This window comes from Globicephala melas, chromosome 16, assembly GCF_963455315.2.
Source record: "Globicephala melas chromosome 16, mGloMel1.2, whole genome shotgun sequence".
In the NCBI taxonomy this organism is placed as follows: Eukaryota; Metazoa; Chordata; class Mammalia; order Artiodactyla; family Delphinidae; genus Globicephala; species Globicephala melas.
In genome coordinates, this window is record NC_083329.1 from 65,879,884 (window position 1) to 65,902,775 (window position 22,892).

Genomic DNA, 22,892 nt, shown 5'->3' on the forward strand with positions numbered 1-22,892 from the left:
TCAGAAAAATTAATACATGTAAAATATCCATGCTACCCAAAGCAATCTACATAGTTAATGCAATCCCTAACAAACTACCAATGGCATTTTTCACAGAACTAGAATAAATGATTCTAAAATGTGTAGAGAAACACAAAGACCCTGAATAGCCAAAACAATCTTGAGAAATAAGAGCAAACTTGGAGGCAGCATGCTCTGTGTTTTCAGACTGTATTTACAAAGCTATAGTAAGCAAAGCAGTATTGTACTGGCAAAACAAACAAACAAACCAGACACACAGATCAATGGAACAGAATAGAGAGCAAAAAATAAACCCACACTGATATACACAATTAATCGACAGGAAGGAGCCAAGAAAAGACAGTGGGGAAAAGACAGTTCCTTCAATAAATGGTACTGGGAAAACTGGACCACTCCAATCAAAAGAATGAAACTGTGCCACTTTCTTACACCATATATGAAAATAAACTCAAAATGGATTAAAGACTTAAATGTGAGACCTGAAACCATAAAATTCCTAGAATAAAACATAAGCAGTACCCTCTTTGACATCTGTCTTAGCAATATTTTTTTGGCTTTGTTTTCTCATGCAGAGGCCAGAAAGGGAAAAATAAACCAATGGGACTACATACATCAAACTAAAAAGACTTTGCACAGTGATGAAAACTATCAAGAAAAAGAAAAAGGCCACCTACTAAATGGGAGAAGATATTTACAAACAATATATTTGATAAGTGGTTAATATCTAATGAACAAGGAACTCACAAAACTCAACATGAAAAATTAAAAATGGGCAGATGATCTGAATAGATATTTTCCAGAGAAGACAGGCAGATGGTCAGCAGGCACATTAAAGGATGCTCAATGTCACTAACCATCAGAGAAATGCAAATCAGAACCACAATGAGATATCGCCTCACACTTGTCTGAATGGCTATTATCCAAAAGATAACAAATAACAAGTGTTGGTAAGAATGCAGAGAAAAGGGAACCTTCATGCACTGTTGGCGGGAATGTAAATTGGTGCAGTCACTACTGAAAACAGTATGGAGGTTCCTCAGAAAATTAAAAATAGAACTACCATACAATCCAGCAATTCCACTCCTGAGTATTTTTCCCAAGAAAATGAAAACACTAATTCAAAAAGATATATTCACTCCAGTGTTTATTGCGGCATTATTTACAACAGTCAAGATATGGAAGTAACCTAAGTGCACATTGAGAGATGAATGGATAAAGAAGGTGTGATATACCTGTACTATGGAATATTACTCAGCCACAAAAAAGAATGAAATCTTGCTATTGTGACAACATGGATGGGCCAACAGGGTATTATGGTAAGTAAAATAAGTCAGACAGAGAAAGACAAGTACTATATGATTTCACTTATATGTGGAATCTAAAAAACAAAACAAACAAACATAATAAAATGGATCCAGCCTCACAGCTACAGAGAAAAAACTTGTGGTGCTAGAGGGGTGGGGTTAGGGGGATGGGTGAAATAGATGAAGGGGATTAAGAAGTACAAACATCCAGCTATAAAATGAATAAGTCACATGGATGTAAGGCAAAGCACAGATAATACAGTCAATAATTTGTAATAAATTTGTGCTGTGAATGATGGTAAATAAACTCATTGTGGAGATCATCTTTCAATGTATAAAAATATCAAATCACTATGTTGTACACCTGAAACTAATATAATATTGAAGTCAACTATACTTTAATAAAAATATTAAAAAATAAATGGCAGGGGTAACTTCTTTTGGAAAACATGCAATATATTTTTAATATGTAAGGGCACATAAAATATATTCTTAAGAATATTCTTAATATTCTTAAATATGAGCAGCTTAGTGCAAAAGGCAAAATAATTTCTTTTTATAAAATAGAAAACAAAAATATAATTATATTAAAATAGAAACTCAAATATTAATTACTTTATGAGCAAAAAATATAAAGAACATGGAAATGTTCATGGTGGATTATATAACAAAAATGTAAAAATGAGTATAACTAACACATATGCACATCAAAAGATGATATCAACCAAACTATTAATTCTTTAGTCATTTTCTTTTGGTGGACGTTTAGAAAAGTTTGCATTTCTCTTTTTTGGGGGGCATCTGTATTTTATAAACATTTATTAATTTGCATTTAAAAAATTCTAAATACCTACAGTGATATAAAAAATGTTTTGAAATAAAATTTACAAAATCATAAAACTTAGGCAAAGCCTTGATGTTCCCTCTCTAATGCCCCAAACTGTAAAATTCCTTATATTTGAAAAATAGATTCATCTTTCATAAGTACATTCTTATATGTTCATATAATATATCCATTGCAAAAAATAACAACATAAAAATCTTGCCACTATAAGAAAAAAATTATTTGGATTCTGGTCTATTTCTTTCACATACTTTTTGTTTTGTTTTCATTTATTTGTTGATCATTGGAAAACCCAAGAGATTCTGAATGCACGATGAATTCATAGGGAAAATAATTGAACATTACACATTTGAAAAGTAAGTCTTCTCTCCCTGAAGCTTCTTAACCCTTCTTCCCATAACAAATAGTGTTACTTGTAATGTGTGCTTGCAATGAGATTCTACATATAAACAGGCATAGTGTGTGTGTGTGTCTGTGAGTATGAGTGTGTGTTAGTTGAATGAATATTTATATAAAGAGAGAAAACATAAATAGTGGCATTATATAGTGTTTTCTTCTCATTATTTACTATATATTCAGGTTTTCATTTTACATAACAAAAGAGATATATTATTTTTAAAGGATTGCATATTGTTCTATTGTGTGGCTCTAGGATAATTTAAAGTTTCAGAGTGTTAGAGATTTTGGTTATTCATTTCCAGTGTTTGTTTATACTTTAAAATTTGATCAAATAGTCTCTGTGCAGATACATCAGTATACTTTGGCTGTATTTTTGGAAGGGAAATTTCTGGATCAAAAACAATAAGCTTTTTAAAAAAGTTCTGATATATAGTGTTAAATTCTTCCTCATACATTTTAAGTCATTTTTATCAATAGATCATATAAGGTATTTCACATCTCTTTGATAACAAAAAGTATCTTTGCTATTATTAAACAGAGATTTTTAATTCTGGTTTTAATTTGTATTTCTTTGACCTTAAGAGATATATCATCTTTTCATTCACTGAGTAGTCATTTGCCTGTTTTTGTGCATGTGAATATGTCTGTATGGAGAAAGTGAATAGTCTGTTTATGTCTGTATGGAGATGTATGGAATATGTCTGTATGGAGAAAGTGAATAGTCTGTTCATTTTTCCAATAGATTGTTTGATTTACTTTTTTCTCATGAGCTGCAAGAAATCTTTAAGTACTAAGGATATCAATCCTTTGTTAGCCATATTCTTTGCACATATTTATTTGCAGTTTAATTACTCATTTGTCTTTTGACTTGCTTTATCTAATTGTGCCCACATCCCCTTCAAAAGAATTCATTGACCCAACTGCTGCCTGGGGAGCTGTTAGTTGAGAGTCTTTAGCTGTCAATTTCCTACAAATTGCCTCAGCTTCAGTTTATTTGCTCTCTGCAAGATAGGTCCTTCTGGAGTGGCCAATAACTAATGATTGATTCATTCTGGGGTAAAAAAGCCTCCCAAGGACACTCCTTAATACACACCCTGAACACTAAATTCTGAATCAGAATTTACTTCTCAAAGAGTGCAACTTATGCCACACACACACACACACACACACACACACACACACACACAGTATTTACAAAGTTGTGATCCCTTTATAGCTTCCTTAATTCTATATATGCCTCATCCAGAGGTAAATTCACTCCTCAAGGAAACCTGTGTTCATATATAATATTATATATATATATATAATATATATATCTACAAGTGAGGTAAATTATACATTACAAATAATGTAAATTATAAATATATAATTTTTACAAAACATATCTATAAATAATGTAGAATATCATTTTGCACATTTAACATTTTCTAATATATATCACCACTTAATTTTTTCACTAACTTTTTTTCAGATTCAACTATTTTGTTAGAAATGGCTTAGCTCATTCATTTTACCTGCTATAAGGTATTCCACCATATAAATACCCACTGTCCTGCTGATGGGTCATTTAAGTTGTTTTCTGTTGTTCACTATCAGGTATATTTTTCCTCATGCAAATGTGCATGAGTTTCCCTGTAGTACATATAACTAGGAATGGCAATTCTTGTTCAAGCAGATGAAAATCTTTAACATTACTAGAGAATTCCAAATTTATCATAAATGAAATTTCACAAATGTTCTAATTCTAAAACATGTTCTCCAAATAATTTTTTGCTTATCCATGAGATAGGTAAGTGGATGGAAAAATCATCTCCCATTAAACTAGGTGCCAGTTGCATAGTGGGTGGAAGATGTATTCGTGACATTAGCCCTATTTAAGTCAATACCTTCCTCCCACTCCCTGAGGTAGGACCTTTGGAAAGCTTTGTTTTATAATCAATTTTCTGATATTCACTGCTTATCATTGAACACTTTTTTCTCTATTAACCTCATAACTCTCATGCTGTAATAAGTTTGAAGTTCTGGCCTATTTTTTTAAAAGCATCGTTAACTTTTGTGGTAGAAAAGGCCTTCAGGCTATTTTGGCTCTCTTGGGATCTCAGAATTCAAGGTATTTCTGCACTTGCTGTCTTTAATTAAAACAAGGGAGCAAACATATCTTTCCAAAATGTACCTTTTTCATTGTTTAATTGTGAAAGCATGTGAAAACTGGATTTTGCATCTGCTCCCTGTTCCTCAGACACTAAGCTTTACCTGGTCTTCCGACTTTATCATTTCAGTGAGAGCTCTTATTTAGGAGTCAAATGTGTGAGGAAAAAAGTACTTATGGTGTCTCTGCAAGCTTCTTCCCGAACCATTTCTGCTTTCTCTGCCATGAACAGCTTTTATTGAACTCAGTCTCCTCTAACATAGCAGCTCTTCCTCCCACTGTAATTAATTAACTATGAAAAATCTAATATCTCTGCCTCATGGCTGCTCCAACTGAAATAGTTTTAGACTGTTTCTTAATGCAGGTTCAGATCCTTCCTACAAGCAAGCACATATATTTCTATACAACTGGATGTCAGTGGAATTCCTCTGGAAAGAATTTGAAATGGTAGAATAAGAAAGAGATGAGTTTGAATCCTCTGCTCAGTGCTTGTGTGCATTCAGTTATGTTAATCAAACTTTTCAAATTTTCAATTGCTTTATCTGCGAAATGACAGTATTTTTACCTGTCAGGCTATTTGTGAGGATTAACTAGAAAAATTAATGTAAAAATTTCTAAAGGAGTATCTGGCACACAGTAGGCTCTTAATAGCTTTACTTCTTGTTTTGTTTCTCTTGCAGAAACCATTTCTCATATACTTTTAATTAAATGGTAAACCCTTATTTGATTCAAAAATATTTAAAATAGCAAAATATGTGAGACTATTTCAAGTACCCAATATTTCATTGTAAACTAAAATAACCATACTTAAATTGTTCACTTCTGCATCAAATTATTTCATTTGTTTTTTTACTTATATTCATTGTAAACTTGTAGACTTGATATCTATATGTTAATATTCTTGGCTTTGTCATATACAGTAATCACTTCTAATTCTATTCTGCTTGATAATCACATTTCCAATATGCTGTATTTCCAATATACTAACATCCTTACACTTCAGTTTGTCTCAGATTGGGTCAAAAAATTCTCTCATTAACTCTAGTTAGAGTTCCAGTTTCCAACATTTTGAAGATTCACCAGGTAACTTTATTATGTTTTCCATGATTCATCTTGAAAACTAGCCTCTTTTTTCAAAAGTTTTTTTAAGGAAACTCCATACTGTTCTCCATAATGGCTGTACCAATTTACATTCCCACCAACATTGTAGGAGGATTCCCTTTTCTCCACAATCTCTCCAGCATTTTTTGTCTGTAGGCTTTTTGTGAGGTGATACCTCATTGTAGATTTGATTTGCATTTCTCTAATAAGTAGCAATGTTGAGCATTTTTTCATGTACCTGTTGGCCATCTGTATGTCTTCTTTGGAGAAGTATCTATGTAGATATTCTGCCCATTTTTTGATTGGGTTATTTGTTTTTTTGATATTGAGCTGTATTAGCTGTTTGTATATTTTGGAAATTAATCCCTGTCAGTCACATTGTTTGCAAATATTTTCTGTAGGTTGTCTTTTCATTTTGTTTATGGTTTCCTTTAAGTTTAATTAGGTCCCATTTGTTTATTTTTGTTTTTATTTCCATCACTTTAGGAGATGGGTCCAAAAAGATATTGCTGCAATTTATGTTAGTGTTCTGCCTATGTTTTCCTCTAGGAGTTTTATAGTATCCAGCCTTACACTTAGGTTTTTAATCCATTTTGAGATTATTTTTGTGTGTTGGAGAATGTGCTAATTTCATTCTTTTACATGTTACTAAAGGATCTAGCAGTCTCACTCCTGGGCATATATCTGGAGAAAACCATAGTTTGAAAAGATACATGCATCCCAGTGTTCATTGCAGCACTATTTACAATAGTCACAACATGGAAGCAACCTAAATGTCCATCGACAGATGAATGGATAAAGAAGATGTGGTACATATATACAATGGAATATTACTCAGCCATAAAAAAGAATGAAATAATGCCATTTGCAGCAACATGGATGGACCTAGAGATTATTATACTAAGTGAAGTAAGCCAAAGAAAAATATCATATGACATAGCTTATATGTGGAATCTAAAAAAATGATACAAATTAACTTATTTACAAAACAGAAATAGACCCTCAGACATAGAAAACAAACTTATGGTTACCAAAGGAGAAGTGGAGGGAGGGATAAATTAGGAGTATGGGGTTAACATGCACACACTACTATATATAAAATAGATAACCAACAAGGACCTACTGTATAGCACAGGGAACTATACTCAATATTTTGTAATAACCTGTAAGGGAAAGGAATCTGAGTAAGAATATATATATATATATATTTATATACATATGTATTACACTTTGCTGTACACCTGAAATCACTTTGCTGTACAACTGAAACACAACAACATTGTAACTCCACTACACTTCAATTAAAAAAAAAAAAAGAAAGAAAAATAGATTCCTTTAAAAACTTTTTCTCTTTATCCACATACTCTTAGTCCCCAAAATGAGCTTGGATATCAGTGCAGGGCAAGATGGCAGACTTTGTAATAACCTCAGCTGATTCAACAATGAAGGATGACGAGCCAGACCATTTGCCCATAGAAGAAAATGATATAGACAATATGACCACCAGTAATAAAGAATCAGTAAATTCAAGTGGAAATGGAAGGAATAACTAAAGGAGCTCTGACACAGACCTTGGAGATGAGAGAGAACTTTCCAAAGCAGCTGCTGGAGATAATGTCTGCAACTTCAGTAGTGAAACCCCAAGGGCAGAGGACTTCCCTCTCAAGAAATGGTTGTAATAGTGCCTCTTCAAACCCTGACCGCACTCGCTCTGCCCACAGCCGACAAATTAGAGTCCTGAAGGCACTGAGGCAGTCTCGCCAAACTGATGTCAACACAGAGCCCTCCCAGAATGAACAGATCATCTGGGATGAAGCCACAGCCAGGGAAGAGAGAGCGAGACTTGCCAGCAATTTGTGGTGGCCTAGTTGTCCCACACAATACTCTGAGCTTCAGGTTGACGTTAAAGAATTGGAGGATTCTCCTTTCCAGGAGCCTTTACATGATTCAGAAATTGCTGAACACGCTGTGATCCTGGGAACACATGTGTGACTGAAGCCCCCAAACACCCGATCTCTGAAGAACTGGAAACTCCAATAAAAGACAGCCCCCTGATCCTTACGCCTCAAGCTCCAGGTATTGCCTTCCCCCTAGCCAACCCACCTGTGGCTCCACACCCTAGAGAAAAGATGATAACGGTAAAGGAGACTCATGAAGACTTAAAAAAAACAGTATGTATTTCAGCTGTCATCTCTGAATCCTCAAGAACGTATTGATTATTGTCATCTGATTGAAAAACTAGGTGGATTAGTGATTGAGAAGCAGCGCTTTGATCCTAACTGTACGCACACTGTTTTAGGGCATCCATATCAAAACGAGAAGTATTTAGCCTCAGTGGCAGCTGGGAAGTGGGTGCTTTATTGCTCCTACCTTGAAGCTTGCAGGACTGCTGGGCGCTTCATGCCAGAAGGCTAAGAACAGGGAAGTAGTTCCATACTTGATGTTTTGACTGGAATCAATGTACAGCAACGAAAAGTAGCACTTGCAGCGATGAGATGGAGGGGAAAAATCCAGCAGAGACAAGAATCGCGCATTGTTGAGGGAGCATTTAGCAGGTGGAAGATTACTTCACATGTTGATAGGTCCCAAGAAGCAGGATTCAAATGCCTTCTTCAGTCAGGAGGAGCAAAAGTGCTACCTGGTCATTCTGTATCTTTATTTAAAGAAGCTGCACAGGGGCTTCCCTGGTGGCGCAGTGGTTGAGAGTCTGCCTGCTGATGCAGGGGACATGGGGTCGAGCCCTGCTCTGGGAGGATCCCACATGCCGCGGAGCAACTAGGCCCATGAGCCACAACTACTGAGCCTGCGCGTCTGGAGCCTGTGCTCCGCAACAAGAGAGGCCGCGATAGTGAGAGGCCCGCGCACAGCGATGAAGAGTGGCCCCCGCTTGCCACAACTAGAGAAAGCCCTCGCACAGAAACGAAGACCCAACACAGCAAAAATAAATAAATAAATAAATAAACTCCTACCCCCAACATCTTCTTTAAAAAAAAAAAGAAAAAAAAAAGAAGCTGCACATCTCTTTTGTGACTTTAATAAACTGATACCAGATGACTCGGGAGTTAATATAGAAGAAGCTGCTGCCCAGAATGTGTACTGCTTGAAAACGTAATACATTACTGATTTTCTTATGCAGGAATCCCCTCCTCAAATAGAAAATTACTGTCTACCAGAAGCTGTTTCATTTCTTCAGAATAATAAGGAACCTGGGACTGGATTCTCACAAAAGAGGACAGCTCCTACACAGAAAAATAAAATCGAATGACGTAGAGTATAGTAATTGTATTTACTTAGGTACCAAATGCTAAATGGTTTTTAAATTAATAGCTTGAATGTGACTGTGATGGATTTGTATAGTAATTTAAAGACAAGAACCTGAAGAATTCAGCTTCAGTGTAACGATGAGCCTGCTTGAAGTTAAACACCTGAAATTTTAATCATTGAAATATTAACTATTCCTGAATGGAAAGTTACCTGAAATAACAAAACACAACTCCTTAGCTAGCTTGTCATTAAACCATATTGACATGTGTACAGGGCTTTTTGTTATTTATTTTCTTGTAAATATCCGAGTCTGTAGCTTAGTGGAAGCTTTAGCAAGGTGATTGATTTTGCCTTAAAATGTCTGCTTTAATTCATAATAACAAGGAAGTTGTCAATTGAGATTTACTAATGTTTTCCCTGATTTTTAGCTTCTCACCATTTTACCTCTTTTTAACAGGAGCCTGGGCACAAGGTTTAATGAGGAATTGAGGCTTTCAACTTAAATGTGTGTGTATACACGTATATTCATATACATGAATATGATGTTTGCCAAGTTTGGGTGACAAAACTTGGAAAACAAAGACAAAGAATAAAAGTAGTGACTCAAAGTAGTTGTTCAAATTGATAAGTTTTTAAAAAGAAAAGCATTCTGGGGCATACACCCAGAGAAAACCATAATTCAAATATACACATGCACCACAATGTTCGTTGCAGCACTATTTACAATAGCCAGGTCATGGAAGCAACCTAAATGCCCATCGACAGATGAATGGATAAAGAAGATGTGGTACATATATACAATGGAATATCACTCAGCCATAAAAAGGAACGAAAATGGGTCATCTGTAGAGACGTGGATGGATCTAGAGACTGTCATACAGAGTGAAGTAAGTCAGAGAGAGAAAAACAAGTATCGTAAATTAACGCATATATGTGGAACCTAGAAAAACGGTACAGATGAACTGGTTTGCAGGGCAGAAATAGAGACACAGATGTAGAGAACAAACGTATGGGTACCAATGGGGGAAAGTGGTGGGGGGTCTGGTGGTGGTAGGATGAATTGGGAGATTGGGATTGACATATATATACTAACATGTATAAAATAGATAACAAATAAGAACCTCCTGTATAAAAAATAAATAAAATGAAATTCAGAAAAAAAAAGCATTCTGGCATCCATTCTCTTATTGAAGCAATAAAAGATTTGTAAAACAGCTTAAAAAATGTTTATCATTGTATTTATAAAAAGACTAGTGCCTACTGCTGGTCATTTCAAAGTGCGACAATGTATTCATGAATATATGATTTACTTCCATTTTGATAAAGCTTTTATGACTAATTATACTTTGTTTTCGGATTACTCCCTCCCTTGTAGAGAACAAAGCAAAAGATTCAAATAGGTAGCAATACATCTATCCATGTGGTTGGAAATAAATGCTCTTGAGACTGCAACATAAGAAATATGTACAAACTTTTATAAAAGTACATGGGGAAAAAAGTAAAAGCATTGAGAAGAAATCCACACTTTGTCATCTAAATGAACTTGGAAAATGAGGGGAGCTAAGAATATATCGCACTTGTAGGCAAATGCTTCAAGAGTAAGATTGTTTATATAATACTGAATATGACATGGATCATATTACCATTGTAGAGCATATGTTCTTTGGAAGCAAGAGAACATCAACCCACTATATAGATAAAAATAGTAAAAACTGGAATCACATGAGAGAAATGCTCAACTTCTAAACTTTAATAGATCCAAAATGAACCTGCAAATTGAGAATTAACACCTGTTCTGGATCATTATCACAGTAAAGTGCCAAGTGGAGACTTGTCTGTATGTGGGAAATGCTTTATTCTTCAAGGTCAGCTGCTAATATGTATCATTTACATAAATGTTTCTATTAGCAATCTCATATCAATTTGGAAAAAAGAAAAAGTAGAATATATTTGCCAAGTTTTTCTACTAGAATAAATTGGGAGAGTCATTTATCCACAGTCACTTACCAAAAATTTTCCTCAGCTGTAACAAAGATAATACTACCTGGAACAAAATGATGACAGATGGACAAATGACACCTAATTCTTCAGTCATGTTCAGGAGGAGTATATAGGGTGCGGACCATGAGACCAGCAAGGATGTTTGAAGAGTTATCTCAGTACTTTTCAGGAGGGATCAGAGCAAATAAATGAGACTTACTGATCATTCTTCTCCTCTGTGGGTCAGAAATAAACTTTGAAGTACATTCTCAAATTATAACACTCAGAATAAAGGTCCATAATCAATTTATTCCTAAATAGCAATGTGTCCCCCATACACTCCAATGACAAGTTTGAGATACATGAAGGGATTAGAGATAAGAAGCAAAAAGTGTGTCAAAAAGGAAGCAAGGAGGAAAAGAAAGAGGTAGGTATGTTGGAGGCAGGGATACATTTCTGTCTCTTTGGATAATAATTGCCCAGAGGACCACTGTGTAGACAGGTACATATCGATTATTTCAGATACCAGCTAAGTAGAGAAAACCTGAGAAGTAATTCCCAGTTAGAAATAGTTTAATTCTATCAGCTAAAGAATCTCATGCATTTTCAGAGTTCTTTTAGTGAAGGAATCCTTTGTTTCAATTAAATTTTAACTTGTTAAAAATTGTATTCACTTATAGACATATCTGACATCTTAAAAGTTCTTTAGTCCAAAGTGGAGCCACAACCTAAACAAAGCATCTTTATTAAAGTATAATGATTTTTGATATAGAAAACAATCTAATTGCTTAGGTAGATATATTGTCTTTTACTGATGATCAGAAAGAACCATGGATAAACATTTATTGTATTAACTTTATTCTTTCAAACTCTTTTTAATATCTATCTTGCACAAGGCAACACAACAGACACCTTGAGGGATGTAGACATAAACTATGATCACCTTTCTCAAAGAAATAAAGTCTCATAAAGAAATGATACTTATACCTGAGCAATGACAGCTCAAGGTTGAAAGTTCTAAGAAACAGAAAAATAAATGAATATGTGAATTTAGAGAGGATACAGAGTTTATGGGAAGGCCCAAACAAAAGGAAAATTTTAGCTGCAGGAAATGATGGGTAAGCAAACTTTCAAAAGATTGTTTTCTTAGGACCACCACACAAACACCAAGCTAAAATGAGCAAAAGGAGGGTGGGGTAGCACTTAGCAGGACACAATTGAAGACTGAAATAAGGAGCTGGTTATTATGCGTGACCTCACTGTCCCCAACTTTCCCTCTAGCAGACCCCAAATGTCCTTTTCTGGCCAGTACCTGCTGTTCTCCTGCATTCTTCTCCTCCTCTTCTTTGAGAGATAATTCTGGTGTCACTATCAGCCTGAATCTTAAGGTCAAATCTCTTTCTTCAAAACAGCCTTTCAGGGGCTTCCCTGGTGGCGTAGTGGTTGAGAGTCCGCCTGCCGATGCAGGGGACACGGGTTCGTGCCGCGGTCCAGGAAGATCCCACATGCTGCGGAGCGGCTGGGCCCGTGAGCCATGGCCGCTGAGCCTGCGCGTCCAGAGCCTGTGCTCCGCAACGGGAAAGGCCACAACAGTGAGAGGCCTGCGCACCGCAACAAAACAAAACAAAACAAAAACAGCCTTTCAGAAGTAAGAAACTTGGATGAAGTAATTCAGCTCCCCAATCCACATTGCTTGGATATGGCAGGATATTTAAGAAGTTGTTGAAAAAGGCCTTTGTTAGTTATCAGTCCTTTTATTTATGGCTTGTGAAAGTAGTAAGGTTCAAACAGTATACATCATAGTTAAAACAGTCAGCCACATATTTGGACTGTTCTTTAGCAAAATTAACCAACTCAGAAGCAGCAGTGAGAAAACAGATGCTGGATCAAGTAGCTAAGTCAGAATGAGAGAGAGAGAGAGAGAGAGACAGAGAGAGAGAGACAGAGAGACAGAGAGAACTACTACTGAGTCACTACTTTTATTCTTTTATTCTAATGCACCCTGTTTGCTTTCTTCAAATCCCTTGTTTAATACAATTCTGCTTTCATGTGTTTATTTACTCATTTTCTGCCAGGCTTTCTTAGTAAATACTAAGCTCAATGAAAGTCAGTAATTGCTTATTTACCAATTATCATCAGAACACAGCATAGTGCCAGAAACATAGGAGTTCATCAATTACTTGTTAAGGGAATTATTTCTAACGAAGACCTGTAATGGTTGTAATGTTTGACCTTAAGACTCAGGCTGGTAGTGACACCAGAAGGTCTAGAGAAAGAAAGGGAATTACCACTTATCAGTAATCTACTACACACTGCTACTGTGTTTTCCTTACGTAATCTTCACAGAGACATGTTAAGGATAAACATGTTTTATCCACTTTTCCTTCCTCCCAGTGAACAAACTGTGCTTAGAGAGCCAGAAAAAATGTGTTACCAAATTATACCATGAATGAAAAGAAGAGCCATGATTCTAGGATTTTATACTCATCTTACACTGGCTAAAAATTCTAAATTAATTCCAACATTTTTGGTGATTTCCAGAGACTAGTGCAAGGCAAATTGCAGGGTTGATAAAGGTGATTTCAGTAGATCAGAAAAAAGTAGAAAGATGTGAGGTTAATAATACTATAATACTTATATATTAGGCTGGACTACATGAAATTGCTATTTTTGTCTTCATCACAGCTGGTTGATACTTGTGCTTTCAGATAGTTTAACTTAATATGCTGTTCTAGTCCTTTTTATGACAACACACTACATGCAGGTGCTGCGATGCAAGAGAAAAGAGTGTCCTGATGAGATCCAAGGTATGACTTTAACAGTTAACTAGAGTCAGAAAAGTTATGCATGTCAAGGATTGGTAATCAGAGATTGTTGTGAGTCTCAAAAGTCTGCTTATTGATGCCCCTAAGAATGCTTGCAAGGTACTTACAGTGAGGTGGCTTTAAATGAGGGTTTGAGGGTTTGAAGTTAAGAAAATTAAGAAAGAAGTACACCTAAAATATATATATAAGCCTATATCTATATTATATATATAAGCCCTCATTTAAAGCCACCTCACTTATAACATATCAGTATTATATATATAATAGAACATATATAATATAATACCTGCATGAAGCTGTGCCATCCAATATGTGTTGATTTTGTTGTAACCTATTTGGGATAATATATATATAAACAATAATAAAAAATAATTATAAATTATTACTTTTTTCTAAGACAAGATAGCACTTTTAAGAGAAATATGGTGTAATTGTACATTTTTATTTTTTAAAATTTGTTGGATTGACAGCATTTGAAGGGTGTTAGAAAGATTTCTGTAATACATTTAAACGACTTTTGTAGATTGCCATCTCCTATCTCTATCACATTACTAATTGTAGCTAAAAAATAACAGGAGAAAGAAATGGAAAAAGAATACCCAAACTTTGAAGGCACATTTCAATTCAATGAGGTGCTTTTATCTGTTCATTTGTGGGTATTAAAAAATTTCTGTCACTTATTATCCTGGGTTCTTTTTCACCCACAGCTACAAAGTCTCGATGAAACATTCTCATTATATTACAACACATTTTGGTAATTTCTTAGATTGGTTTGAAGTGAAACTAAAAAAAAAATAATATATTAGAAATCAAGCATTAGCACTGTCACATTAGATATCACTCTATAAGAAATTTTTTTTATTTGGGGGGGAATTTTTAGATTTACAGAAAAATTGCAAAGATAGTACAAAGTTCACGTATACACCTCATTCAACTTTTGCCTATTATTTTCCCCTTACATCACTGTGGTACAAACTAAGTTTCATCAAAACTAATAAACCCACATTGGTAACTGTTAACTAAACTCCAGATTTTATTTAGATTTCACGGGTCTTTCCGTGGATGCCCTCTTTCCGTTACAGAGTCCAGTCTAGGGTACCACATTGCATTTATTAATCTTGTTTCTTCCATCTCCTCTGGTCTGTGACAGTTTCTCAGTTTTTGCTTGTTTTTCAAGACCTTAACATTCTTCAGAATTGCTATCCAGATACCCTGTAGAATGTCCTCCATTCTAGATTTGTCTAATATTTACCTCATGATTAAATTGAGGCTATTATGTTTTGGAAAGAGTCTCAAAGAAATGAATGCCTTTCTCATCACATCACATCAGGGTGTACCTGATATACACATGATATCACTGGTTAAAGTGTTTGCCAAGTTTCTCCCCTGTAAAGTTATTATTTTTCCATTTATAAACTTGATTATTTAGAGCACATTTTATGTTTAATCCACCTCTAATGAGGGGGATCGAAACCTGTCACCATTGAACACTTATTTCTAGCAAGCCTACCTTTTATCTGGCTTGGAAAAAAATATTCAGATCCACCTTAATTTCAATATTCCATATGTATACATATACATAAATATATATTTAATTATATACACATATATGTGTATATATATGTGTGTGTGTATATATATATATACACACACATACACATTCACATACCTCTGTGTGTGCTGAAATTTGGGGAAATTAGTGTATGAGATAATTGACATAATACAGTTAGAGTCATTTTTATTAATCCTTAAAACTGTCACTGAGAAAGAAACTATAAACCCTTTGTGGAGTATGTGCTTCTCTTAAAAAATATTTTGAGTTTACCACAGAATCCAAGAATATTACACTTAAGTACAAATGCAGAAACTAAGTTAAAACTGTAAGTTCCCCCTCATATTTTGGCTGTGCAATTAAAAAAAAAATGGCGTTACCTACTGTGAGAAACATTGAGGCCAAGGATCATTCCATGAAACACTCTTTCTGGAAACCCCTTCCCCAGACTGAGTCCAATGAGGTCATCTCCTTTGTACCTCAACACTCTGTACATGCTCGACGCCAGTACTCTCCATATTCTTCTGGAATCACTGGTGTTTTATTTCACTAAGTAAACTGAGCTCCTAGAGGCTAGGAACAGGGTTTTGTTCATCTCTCTTTGCTTAGGGCCTGACATATGGCAAATATTTAGTTGTATTTATGTTCATTGAATAGAGGAACAAATATCCTATAAAATTTCCATTAGAAAAAATTTGACTCTACACCAAAGTAGTGTTTATGCGTATATTCAATGTCTTTATATAAATTCATGATACAATTTTACCTTCTAAAACACAGCTATTAAGCTTGGCATTGCAACACATCTGATTCTAATAACATCTGCCCAGAGTATTTTTTAAAAACTCTCTGGCAGTGAGGACTGTCTCTTCCTTCAAGTCTCACTGACTTTCTCTTAACATGAAGCCTAGATTACAGCTCTCAGCCTGCACCTATTTTAGTTATGCTCCATTATCTGAAAATTAATGCATAGCAGCCACATTGGGTTCAATGAATCTACCTTTAGTCTGCTCTGTTCCTCTGCAGGAATCTCATTACCCCTCTGTCTCTGTGAAGTCAGTAACCGCAGGAAGCTTCTGCTGTAGATAAAAGTCCATTCAAGCCTGTTAGCTTGTCTAGGTTTGTTCCCATCTTGAAGAGACACTGGTTTTTTCCTTCATTTGTTTTCTACCCACCGAGAATGCTGATATTAAATACTGAATATTTTCCATAGAAGTTTATTTTATATTTTCTCAATTTGTCCTATATTTGAACACAAATAATAAATATCTTTCCTGTGAAATGAAATTCAAAACTAAATCAATATGTAATAGCTCATTTAGATGCAGAGTGTTAGGGGGCATATAGATCTTAAATTTCATGTGGTCCATCTCCCAACTAATGGTTGACTACCTTTACAACATTCCAGATAAAATAGCTTCCTACTACTTAGGTCGTCAAAAATGAAAACTGTCTCCAGACTCCAAACCTGGACTTAAGTCTAAAAGGTGCTATTCTTATTTAATAGGAGGAAAATTCAATAGAAATTTAATATGTACCAAAATATTACATAGTTACATGAAGATCTAGCTAAAATATAACACACTGTACTAGACTGAGAAGCTCAATGTAAAAGAGAGGTAATGATATGGAAAAAAAACAAATGCCAATACAATAATATGATATGACATGATCCAAATGTTCCATGTTTCATCAAGTTGTTGTAACATTAACATTAATACAAAATTAGTTGTGACTATATGTTTTCCCAAAACACATGAACCAAACAGATCTATTGTAACCCAAGATGAGGAAGTCACCAAAAGACTGTAGGCTTCAAGAGCAGGGTTGTAGCTAACCTATAAAGGGGCCAGAACCAGGGCTGAAATTGCTGTCAGCATCCTAGGAATCCAAGCAGCCCAAATTCACAAAGTAAATGAAAAGCTGACATCCCCCAGTTTCCTGGCATATATTATCTACATTCCAGTGATCTTCATGGTTTGTGTCATATGCCTACTCTGTTTTGTTGATCAGCAATGCCCAAGAGATTGGGGCTACTTAGCAAAAATACGGATAATTATGATAAACGATTGTGTGTGCAAGAAGAAATTAAGGGCGTTATTTTGAGCTGGGAAGATCCTCAAAGAAGTGATTTCTATAATATTGAAATTACAATGGCACTTGATGCCTCTGGAGGGATGGAACTTTGGCCCCTTACAAATTTCCTCTGTCCAAGACGATTTTACACCCCACCCAACCCCCCACCCCCAGAAGTGCCTTATTCCTAGCCATGAAGAAAGTATGGTTCCTGTTGTCTGTTCAAGTTAGCCAAACCAGGAATTTGTGGTCACTGGCTCTCACAGCTCCATAAAAGTGCCAACCACAACAGTGGGTTTTGCTTAGCAGTTCTCTGCTGCTAAGCCCCCATCCCTCACACAGCCTTATTTCTCATCAAGTTGGAGTTGTCTCACCATTACTGATGTTAGCACTAGCCGAGCAGAGATATGACAGCCCTTGGCCCTAGTACCATTGCAGGGGTTGTGCTCTGAAGGAGACCAAGGCATTTCCGCAGGCCCCTCTCTCCACAGATCTCTGCTTATTCATGTGACCATTAATATTCTTGTAAAATGAAAAGGAGAATTTCCCTCCCTCTTTGCTTTCTCTCTTAGGAAGAGGGTACAGCAGTTGGTTTAAAGACATTGTCACGTTTACCACATTTAGTCATTTCTTTTTCTCTTCTCAGTGTGCTGTTATCTTCCAAAACCATTATTGTTTCACAACATGGGAGATGGAATGTTGCATAATTCCATAAGATAGATGGACCCACGCTCTTTTATATATTCGTTATCTAACTCTCTCTCTGCCTTCTGTAATTACTATAAATATTGAATGAGATAGTAAATATAAAAGTGCTTCAAATCTATCAAGTTGCATAATCATAAATATTTTTATAAGAAATATAATGTGAAGATCGTACTTTCCTTATTCATATCTAATCACTCAAATTTTCTTTCTAATATTAGATTAAAATGTGTCTTCTCCCTACCTTGTTGAGAAACTATTGATGATGTGTCCTTTGGAAAAGCGTGTGCTAATTCTCAGATAAGTAAAGTTCTAGGGAGTATGATCCTCAACATTCCTAGAAGCTCAAGAAAATAGTTACATTTGGATTCTACTTCTTTCTCTCAGATCTTTCCATTAATATCCATGTCTCTCAATTAATTGCTAACCAGAATAAATTTCTCATTATCCATCTCTCTCAACTAGGCATGGGAAACCCCTTAGTCATTCAAGACCATCAAACATGGAGACCCCAATAAAGTTCTAGAAAAGGACACAAGACAGATAGTACAAAATCAGATAATTGATAGATATATTCAATTTCATTAGTAATAAATGAAATCTTTACTATAAGATTAGCAAAAACAAAACAATGCAACATTTAATGCTGGCAAGTATGTGTGGGGCTATCATCACCTATTTGTTGGAATGTAAATCTATTCAATCTTTCCATGAAGCATTTTAAAAATGTGGGTCAAAGCCCTCTAAAATGTTTACTTTTTCGGGGGCTTCCCTGGTGGCGCAGTTGTTGAGAGTCTGCCTGCTAATGCAGGAGACACAGGTTCGAGCCCTGGTTTGGGAAGATCCCACATGCCTTGGGGCAACGGGGCCCATGAGCCACAACTACTGAGCCTGCGCATCTGGAGCCTGTGTTCCGCAACAGGAGAGGCCATGACAGTGAGAAGCCCACGCACCGCGATGAAGAGTGGCCCCCACTTGCCGCAACTAGAAAAAGCCCTCACACAGAAACGAAGACCCAACATAGCCAAAAATAAAAATAAATAAATTAAAAGAAGGCTCAACATTAAAAAAAGAAATGTTTACTTTTTTTGAAGCAGTAATTACATTTGGATAACTTTCTCCTAGGGAAAACTATCCAAAACCCAGGCAGAAGTACATGATAGTACATTATTTTCATGGCAAAAAAATTAGAAATCAAATGCAATCTTCAACAATAGAGGAATAATTAAATATTCATATTTAATCCATATAATATTTAAAATATTGTCCAAACATTAGACAGGTGTTTAAAAAGCATTTCAATGAGATATGCCTTTCTCTCCAAACATGTCAATAAATCCACCTCTCTGAATGGGGGAAAAACATAAAGATATTTGGATCCCACGTGAATGCTTATAAAGAGGTGACCTCAGCTGAGGAGGATCTTAATAATTAAGTGGCTAGATAACACATACTGTGGATACCAGTCAGCCTCTTCGCACAGCTACTCCAATCATCATCCAATGAGCTCAAGAACAAAGTGGCAGGGATGGAGGTTATGCCTGGGCTCAGCAACACGGACTTCCAATTACCAAGTCGGACTTGACTATGTCTACTGCTGAGTGCTAGTCTGTCAGCAGCAGAGACCAACATTGATTCCCCGATATGGCACCGTTGTCTGAGTCATCAGCCAGCTCTCTGGTGGAAGACTGACTACATTGGACCACTGCTATCCTGGAAAGGAAACATTTTGTTCTCACTGAAATAGACACCTACTCTGTATTTGGATTTGTCTTCACTGCATTAAATGCTTCTGTCAAAACTACCATTTGTGGACTTGCAGAATACCTATCCACGCTCTTGTTATTCCACAAAGCATTACTTCTGATGAAGAAACTCTCTTCATACCAAAATAAGTGTGGCAATGGGCCCATAATCATGTAATTCATTGATCTGTGTTCCCCACCATCCTGGCTCGAGAGAACGGGGGAATGGCCTTTTTAAGACTCTGTTAAAAAGTTGTTAATGGGTCCACCAATACTTGTTCCTTAGGCACAACCTTTAATCACAAGAATTTCTATCCTCTCACTAAGTGAGGACAAACCTGACATGAATATTTGAGAGAATGTGCAACATAGAAAGGTATACCTTCTAAGAATTGCTAAATTTATTAATTCCCTTCATTAATTAGGCTATTTATACCAGACATTCTACTTCCTGAGCTGTACTACTCAGAAGAGCATATAGCAATAAATTAGCCTCTGGTAGAAATTCCCTGTGGGCTTTACTTGTTTGAGCTTTTAATTAAATTGCTGAAGGCAAACAATAATCCCCACCATATTATATGAGGCTGTTCATTCCACAAAACAATGAATCTAGCTCCTGCTTTTAACCGAAATCACCTCTCCACACAAGAATGTTTTTGGCTCTTTTTTTCTCACAAAAATAATTGTAAAGGGATATTTTCCTGATGAAATTACATTATAAAACTGAGGATATAAAAGATGAATCTTAACTTGGAAAATATTATATAATAAAGTTTTTCTTTCACCTGAAACCAGGTCTCCAGGCTCAAGTGTTATATCCCCAAATGACTTGAATTTTTTAGTTCTCATTATTTGTGATTCCCATTTGAGTAATAAACAAAATTTAATAATTCAAGGAATGATCTCTGAAAAAGTGATATAGAATTGAAATTCAAATACTCATGCAAAACACAACACTTGGTTGAGATAATTTTTTAAAAAAATGTGACTAAAAGTATCACACAGAATATCAAACATGATCAAAGTACCAGATCTTTAACTCAACAAGTGAAAATCTTTCAGCATGCAAATAATGTATTGGGTTTAAATATATAAGCACTTTATTATGTTGCACCTTCTCTCATATATTCGTGTCAAGTTTGGCCTCAGTAAATGAAAGGATAGAAGTTCTTGTGATTAAATGTTGTGCTTGAGAAACAAGTATAGATGGACCTATTAATAACAATAAGGCACACGAAAGAGAGCCTACATTTTCCCCCAGGCTAGTCCCCAAGGGGGTACCGAAAAGGTAAATAGCTCTTCCTGTTTAAGCCATTTCTCATTGGTAGTATTTCAGAGAACTGTTGGAAGTTTATTAAAAACAAACAAACAAACAAAAACCTAAAGCACTATTAATTTCAAATAAATACACCTACAGAATGGAATATTTAAATTGTGTGTAGTTAGTAATTTATTCAACGTTTATCTCTTCCAGTCCTATACCAGACAGTATCCTCAATATTATACAAGCATACCCCTATAAAAAAGTGGCAGATAAATACTAAAAATAAAGGCTTGAGAAAGTACAAAACATACAGAAACCCAAGTAAATAACAAAAGAATAAATTGTGTGACAAAAGACACACAAGACAAAAACATTTAATAAAACAAATAAAGGCATTTTAATGATATAGATACTGCTGGTTGCTCAGGGGCTGGGTGCTGAAACTTGGGCTTTAGAGGATAGACCTAGGGAGAAGACTGTATGGAGACAGCCCAAAGGGCCTGGAGTGTGGTCTGTGCCACAAATGGGGGTACATGTAGGCTAGAGCATGGGTCTGCCATAGGAGCCTCACTGTCAGCATGCTCACGGCAGGCTGTGGCCCCTGCTGAGGAAGGCTTTGGGAGCATGCATGCACCAGAGGCAAGGCTGATATTCTAACTGATTATCAGGATTCCTGCAGCCGGGGCAGTTCCAGGGGCAGCACCAGCAGCAGTGGACTTTGTGGGTGCACACACTGGGTGATGGGTGGACTCACAGAGTCACATGTCCTGGGGGACAGCTCCTGTCGAGGCATATGCAGTGGGGGTGCTCTGGTCCCACCTACTTCACACCACAGGTTAGAACTGGATCTGAGGGCTTCTACTCCAATAACTGTAGAGCAGATCCTGTCCCTGACAGGTCTGTGACAACCACTGAGCAAAGAGGAGGCCCCACTGAAAATCCCATGCAGCATCTGGTCACCACAACACTAACCACATTCCCTATGTAGAGGACAACAGCCATCACACTCTGAAGAAAGATGTGGTAGGCATTCATACCAAAAAACAGCCCTTGCACCAAAAATACTGGACTCACATGGTCTATACAGGAACACTCCCACATAAAAATCACCCTTCAAGAACCCAATAGATTACTGTTTCTCTTAAATTCATAGAGTCAGAGAAATAAAAGTAAAATGAAAAAGCAGAGGGACTACTCTCAATTAAAATAACAAGACAAATCCCCACAAAAAGACAATGAAACAGACCTGTCAAGTCTACCAAACCCTGAGTTCAAAAAGGAGGTAATAAAAATGCTAAAGGAATTAAGAAAGACTATCAACAGAAATGTAGATCACTGTAACAAGGAACTAGAAATTATAAAGAGAAGCCAATGAAAATTAGACAACTCAATTGCCAAGATAAAAACTGAGCTAAATGCAATGAATAGCAGACTAAATAATGCAGAAAAATTAGTGATCTGGAAGAAAGAATAATGGAAATCACGCAGTTAGAACATCAGACAGAAAGGCAAATGAAAAATAATGAAATCAATATACGCAACCTATGGGATAATATAAAGCATCCCAATCTACACAAAATAGGATCACAGAAGGAAAAGAAAGAGAAAAGGGAATTGAAAATGTATTTGAAGAAATTATGGCTGAAAACTTCCCAAATCTAAA

The 22,892-nt window shown here is 35.8% G+C and overlaps 1 pseudogene; it reads left to right on the forward strand.

Moving 5' to 3' along the window:
* The first annotated feature begins 1,312 nt into the window (after window positions 1-1,312).
* Window positions 1,313-9,083, forward strand: LOC115856480 (DNA topoisomerase 2-binding protein 1-like; annotated as a pseudogene).
* The last annotated feature ends 13,809 nt before the right edge of the window (window positions 9,084-22,892 follow it).